This window comes from Mya arenaria, chromosome 9 (assembly GCF_026914265.1).
Source record: "Mya arenaria isolate MELC-2E11 chromosome 9, ASM2691426v1".
NCBI classification, from domain to species: domain Eukaryota; kingdom Metazoa; phylum Mollusca; class Bivalvia; order Myida; family Myidae; genus Mya; species Mya arenaria.
This window is the reverse complement of record NC_069130.1, coordinates 27,567,239-27,574,872: the sequence shown is the minus strand read 5'-3', so window position 1 is coordinate 27,574,872 and position 7,634 is coordinate 27,567,239. Positions and strand designations below refer to the sequence as shown.

Genomic DNA, 7,634 nt, shown 5'->3' with positions numbered 1-7,634 from the left:
CGGGGCCACATAGAAGTAAAAACACGACCCATTTCCAGTATACCACCTGACCTGGTGGGGCTGTGGATACAACTGACTGGTGCATAACACATTCACTTGGCACTGCGGAGCTACCTTAAAAGTTAAAACACGGCCAATTTCCCGACTATCCCCAGACCTGGGGGGATCGTGGTTACAAATGACTGATCAAATAATGCATAGATCCTTCCCATAGTACTTTAAAACACTTCCCATACAGACAAGCAAACAAACCCACTCTCATCACAATTAAGTGATAATAATTTTCTTCCGAGTGGCAGTTATCATAAATTTGGGTTTTTAAATGCTGTTAAGACGTATATGGTTATCTAAAGCATTAGTCTTTTTTAACATCACTCAATGACAGTCTGTCACAACAAAATAATTATAAATGGTGAGCTCAAACATTGAGCTTGACATTCTTCAACCACTGTAGAGGCTATTTTTCATCGCCCAGAACTAATCTTTCAGTGAAATCACCATATGGTTGGCTAAAACATTGGCAAAAGCAAGCATGCTTGAATCAAAGTATTGAAATCTTCATATGCCTGAATATTGGAGTTGATTTTCCGCAACATTGTCAACACTGTAAGCAGCCATGAACGTCGTTTTTAACCTCCTTTCTAAGAGTTCAAGCTGCAGACAACAGTTTATAAACATTATGATCTTTGAGCAAATAATGTTATGATCATTAGTGTTTACGTCCTGATTCCTGCACATGTAAGTTGTAAGGGGTCCCTAGACTTACCGAAATACGATTATTTACCGAAAGACGGATAAAATTACCGAAATACGCATGAAAGTTACCGAAAGACGCCTTCTAATGCATTCATTTTTAAATAATCTTGTATATATAATGATTATACGCATTGTAGCCAAAAATTATAAAAAAAATATTTAGAAATAATGAATTTATTGACAAAAGAATTTCCCTTTTTTAGTCAAATAGAGTTATCTCCCGTCGTCAACCGAAATACGATTTATGGATATGGTTAAACTGGTGTTTACCGAAAGACGCTTGCTATTGTATCTATTTTTAATATTCATATATATTTGATGATTTTACACATTGTAGCCAAAAATTATAAAATAATATCTAGAAATAATGAGTTTTTTGACAAAATAATTTCCTTTATTTAGCCAATAAGAGTATTCTCCTGTTCTCAACCGAAATACGATTTATTGATATGTTTAAGGTGAAGTAAGAACATGACAAATATATACAGTTAACTTAATACTAATTTTTTATTTTATTTTTCATCATTTCTCTACATACATGACATATACATTTGATTAACATCGAACATGGAAGGCTGCATAAAACATAAGTCATGCACATAATAAAATTACATGAAATATTGAACGCTGCAAATACAAAATAAAATGATTAACTTACAATATGTATTTAAATCATTGACAAAGACATATACATGTTAATGACAAAAGCTATGGTAATGTACATTGAAAATTCACCTTGTGTTACAAACAAATGTGTCAGACATACAAACAATAAAATTGAGATTGAGTCATAAGAATATATTAATAATTACCTTTGAATGCACCATGCGTATATATGACCATGAAGAAAAGAAAGTTGCTGTTACCTAAGTTCATATGTGCATGGCAAAAATGTTGCCCGAATTGAAATATGTTTCATTATTATGTGCAATATTTATTATTAATTATGTAGATATCTTCATCGTTGAAATCAAACAGTTAAAGTTAAAATACTTTATTTTTTATGGTTTAGCATGGTGCATTAGAAATAATAGCCTGCATTTCCAGTGTCTGCAATGGATTAGGACTAGTCTGAGTCTTCTGACGTACGTGGGCGCTTAATGCTGGTTGTGCGGACATTAACCGGGCGTTTGCGTTGTCCCAGTTTTCGGCCGTTGGTCCTTGGTAAAACCACAGAGGACAGTCAGTGGATGTTACTACGGACCGATCTTTGGGAACATGCGTAGACGGAATTTTTGGTCTTGAATGTCGCAACAATTAGAACAATGTATGCATTGATCACTACTACAGTCAACAGCACATATATCACAAGGAAACTCATCCATCATTAATGATTTCAGAGTGTAAAGTTCTATTAATTTGGACTTCTTTAATACATACAGCAATAACTTACCTTTTTACTCGCGATTGTTATTTATGAATCTTCAAATGAAGCCGTCAATTTGTGTGAAAATCACCCGCAATTATAAATGTACACGTAATGCGGTCCTTTAATGCGTAATTATTATGGTATTTACTCAACACGTGTCACAGAGCCGAAAAGGGTTTACCCAAATTAACACACTTTCAATAATACCAACTGTCCCCCCAAAAACGTGCCGCTACTTTGTGGGGTGTCATGTACCGGGTGATAATTATGTTGTTTTAAACATCGCATGATTTTGTGTATTTGGTGTGGTCTGGTTATTATTGTCCATAAGTAAGCTAATTTATCTGAAGATGAGAACTTCGCTGTTTAAAAACTTCTTTTTTTCAATTTTCATATAAACAATAATTAAAATTTGAAAGCCCTGAACTATACTGTAGATCTAAGTTAGTTTAAAAGAAAATGATTTTAGCGACATTCTCGACCTATTTCAAAGGCAATGTTTCAAGTATATTCCAAAATACTTTCAAATGCTGTTTATTGATCTAACATTTCCATAAGAATATAAATGCTATTATTTGAATCCAAATTCATAATCATTTTCATAATACAACAACTAATAAGTGATTTTTACCTGCGTTAAATCGTCTTTCGGTTGGCGAAGGGAGACAACTATTTCACTGACATATTGTCTCTATTCAATTGAACAATAAGTAAATATTTTCATGAACTTTTTCATTTTTATAAGTGTGTTTTAGTTATATTAATATTATGAGATCATCATTAATTGGAATAATTGATTATTTTGGAAACTTTAATCTGTCTTTCGGTTGGCGAGTCGGCACGCGGAATTCGATCTCGAACACTGAAATTTCAACTGCCTATTACATCATTATATTTTAATATTTTTCTCTAAAATTTGGTTTGGTAATGTATTTGTATAATATTAATATAAAAACAATAAAATAAATGCATTATAAGGCGTCTTTCGGTAACTTTCATGCGTCTTTCGGTAATTTTATCCGTCTTTCGGTAAATAATCGTATTTCGGTAAGTCTAGGGACCGAGTTGTAAGTATTGACTATATCGGGATACCATACAGGACACTCAAGTTTTATTTTATATTTTCTTAATTATCATGCAAATGAAAATAATTACTATCATTTAAAAGTTATTCAGGGATAGTTGCAAATGGTTTGTTTACATTAATTAGTTTTATGAATTTAATTGAATACACAAATTTTTATGAGAGCTTTGCACCAAATTAAATTCAGTTCATTTTACGGGAGTAACCCACACTAGCGGATCCAGAAAGGGGGTGGGACCCCCCCCCCAAAAAAAAATAAATAAAATAATATTCTGTAAAGAATCGTAAAGAATCTCAGGACAATTATTCAAAAAATCTTTTCATCTTTGATATCATAAAGGTAAAAAAAAATTACCAAAATGCAAAATGTAAAAAAAAATATCAAGTCAGAGAATGGGTTGGAACCGGTGTCGCCAAAATTGCAGTCCAGTGTTGTATCCACTGTGCTATGAAGGCTTATCCTAAACAGTTGGAATATTTAATCTTTATACCTAACTTGTAATATATTGGCGAATTTTTTTTATTGTAAATTATGTGGTACTTCAGTTAGTAAGTTTTAATGCATTGTACACATAGATACCAAGTTTATGTCAGTTTTCGTCAATTTTCTTTTTTTCCGCTATTTCATTAAACAGATTAAAATTACAGCCCCTTTTAAACAAGTCTTTGGGAGGAACTGTTGGGGATTGTTATTAAAGCTGCATTTTCACAGATTTACCATTCTGACAACTTTTTTTTTCATCATTGAATGAATCATGCAATGTTAGTGCATAAATTATGTCTGCGAACCATGATTTAAAACTGCTGAAAAAATATCAGATAGCTGTTTTTCATATGTACGTTCATAATTGTTGTTCTGTGACTTAAATTTGAACACTTTCAGAAAAATGAAATAATAAGCAGATTTCTCAATACATGACATCTGTTTTATTGTTAGCAATTAAAGGCATTGATTCTCTGAGATAATAATAATGTTAAAACAGTCAATCTGTGAAAGTGCAGCTTTAAGACTCATTTTTCCTAAGATCAGCCAAGTTAGTATTATAGCTAATTTTAGCTTAAAAGTAGGTGAATTTTATATTTATTTCAGACCAGATACTCTTGAGGGACCAATTTAAGGGCAAACAGACAAACGTTTTGATGCAAAGAAAGCATTGGATTTGAAAGGTAAATTTTTAACACATACTTACATGTACTCAATGTCATTTACTAGTATAACATAATGTATTCAAGTATAAGATATTTCAAGTATTTGGTCAGGTTGTTAGGTTTAATTGAAACTGTTAAGCAAATAAATGAAAGTCCATGCAATTTTGCATGCACATGTTTGTTGCATGCAGATTTTACTCAGATGGCATAGGGTACAGTTACTCTTGTAACTTGCTTAAAATAAATGCAAATAATTCTGCATGTGTCTGAAGTCATGTTTTATTTTTCTCTACAAATTGTTTTAAAAAATGCAATTGTTTGATTTCCTTTCTTATGTGTTATGCATTGCAGTTCCCATGGAGAAGAAAAATGGAGAGATTCTAAAAGTATGAAGATACTCCTGTGTATAATGAGGAAATCTTGTCAGTGAATGGTAAGTTCTCTTTGGATTAATTCTATGTATAACAATATAAATATGAGGTAAGCCAAGAAATGAGAATTAACATAATTATTCTGTTCAAACATACATTGACATATTAAATATAAAGACATATGTATGATTTGTCTCTGCTATTATACTCCTACCACTTGATGGTTAGGGTTCATTTGGACAAGTCTTCTTTTATCCATAATTCCAAATGCTTCTGAGATTTCTAACACATATTAAATATGTTGAGGAGAAGTGCTGTGCAAAAAACATTTTTGTTTATGGTATTTAAGAGTTATTGGTCTTTGATTATTTTTCTTTCACTTTTCTATGTTTTTGAGGTATTAACTTCAAACTTAATGCACATATTGGACGTGATAAGAAAAATAGCTGTGCATATGAATCATTAAATTGTGTATGGTAGTCAAAGAATTGTAAACCTTTTATTATTATCTTTATATTTTTTTATTTTTTTTCTTCTCTTCATAACTTTTTTTCATTTTTTACTTTAAGTTAACAAAACACTATTCTGTTTTTGGTATATTAAGGATTATTTTCTTATGTTTATTTTGTGCTTGGCAGTTTTAAAATTATTGCCTAATTGGTTACTGTATGCTTAAAAGCAAACATCACTTTCAGTGAAACCTCTTATTACAATAGGTGATAGCTGTAGTTTTTCATGGAAACAAGTGTTTGACAGTATGAGTCATTTTTTAGTAGCAATATATTATGTGCATTTAAGGTATAAGTTCTCTTTTGCTAATTGTTCAGTTGTTTTTCAGTTGTTGCAATTGTGGACCAGGCCAGAGTTGTACTAAACCAACTAAGACACAATGAGATACAGGAATGACACAATGAGAAACAGGAAACAGGAAAGTGATGACTGATCGCCACCTGTTACAAATTCATCTAGGTACAGTTTTTAATCCAGATTTGATACAACTGTAAACTGTTTTATGCATGCTATGATTATGTTCATCATGTTTGTTTAAGACCGTGATGATGAGGACTAATCTATTGATTATCCCTTGCCAAAAGGCAAAGTGGATACAGTAATTGTGCATGTGTGTGTGCGTGTGCACGGAATGTAATATTGAGCATAAATCCCCCAGGTATTAACTTCAAACTTCATATACAGATAGATCCCTATTGAGAAGAAGTGCAGTGTTAAGGGACCATAACTCTGTTTACAGTTCTTTTTGTAATAACCCTTTGTTATATTTCATACTGAGTTTTTGTCTGGAGCAGAACTTGAAAAGTCTTTGAGGTGTTGATCTCAAACTTCAAATATGTACAGATAGATCTCATTTAGCAGAAGTGCAGTGCACAGAGACCATAACTCAAGATTTTTTTTTGTAGTAGTTGCCCTTTGTTAGTTTTCAATGTTATCCTTTGTTGTAATGCACAGTTGTGATCATGCTCAAATATGCTCATTCACATTAAAATTAATTGTCCAGGTTCAAATCCTGTAATAGAAACAATTATTTTCTTTCTGTGTTTAGCAAAGTTTATATGAACTATCTATCAATGTAAAATAAACTAAGATTTGTGTGTTTTTATCGTTTCTTATTTATTTGTATATTTGTTGTTACATATTTTTATGTGCATATATATAAAATCTATATCACAAAAAGTGTGGCTAATTTTTAATATTAAGATATAATATGTATAAGAACTATCATATTTCAAAATCAACCATTTTGCAAGATAGATAATAACTTAATGTATCTGATGAACAATAATGTGATTTTGGGATGCCAGCAATAACTTTTCATGGTGAAAATATGTTCTTGTCATTGATTTTACATATAAGTAATCAGTATGCAAAGCCCTTTCAAATGATACTTATATGGGGTAACTATCAAATTTTAACATTGAAGCCAATGGCACAAATGAATGAAAAGCTCCTTAATAGTTCAATAGTTGGAACTGTGTTTATGTATTGCTTAATGTTCCTTTTTCTTTCAGAAAACTCCCCACATCCAACAAGAGACAGTCTGACTTCAAAATCTTCATTGAAGGCAACTTAATGGACAAGACATCCGTCACATAAAGATTCACTAAAATTGGAATGATATACCAATTTTAACTTTTAACAGACAAATACATTATAGATTTGAAAATAGATTACCCTTAGATAAGTTGGATGATTAACATTTACCTCAACACAGTACAAAGTGCTCATGTTGAACTATTGTGATTGATCATAGTCTGTCCTTCATTTTTTGTTAACAGTTTCATACAGTGTTAACACTTTAGTATGGGGACTCATTTTTAGCTCAACTTTTCGAAGAATATGGAGAGCTATACTACTCACCCAAGCGTTGGCGTCGGCGTCACCCCTTGGTTAAGGGTTTGCGTGCAAGCACACATAGGTTAATATCTCAGCAACTACTTGAGGTATTGCATTGAGACTTGATACAATGGTACTCAACCATCCAGCCTACTTAATTAACCAAGTTTGATAACTCTACTTTGCATTTAATGCCAATAATAGGCCTTTAATATTTGACTTAGAAATTCTGGTTAAGGTCTTGCATGCAAGCACACATAGGTTAATATCTCAGCAACTACTTGAGGTATTGCATTGAGACTTGATACAATGCTACTCAACCATCCAACCTACTTATTTAAACAAGTAAGATAACTCTAGTTTGCATTTAATGTAAATAATAGGCCTTTATTATTTGACTTAGAAATTCTGGTTAAGGTTTTGCATGCAAGCACACATAGGTTAATATCTCAGCAACTGCTTGAGGTATTGCATTGAGACTTGATACAATGGTACTCAACCATCCAACCTACTTATTTAAACAAGTAAGATAACTCTAGTTTGCATTTAATATAAA

The 7,634-nt window shown here is 31.8% G+C and overlaps 1 long non-coding RNA gene across 2 annotated transcripts; it reads left to right on the top strand.

Moving 5' to 3' along the window:
- Positions 1-721: 721 nt before the first annotated feature.
- Positions 722-7,026, top strand: LOC128203504 (uncharacterized). 2 transcript variants are annotated; one of them, XR_008255959.1, is made up of 5 exons: positions 722-745; positions 4,300-4,376; positions 4,710-4,791; positions 5,568-5,698; positions 6,754-7,026. It is a non-coding gene; the product is annotated as an uncharacterized LOC128203504 (long non-coding RNA). The 2 variants fall into 2 exon arrangements; XR_008255960.1 differs by having other exon boundaries at positions 723-738.
- The last annotated feature ends 608 nt before the right edge of the window (positions 7,027-7,634 follow it).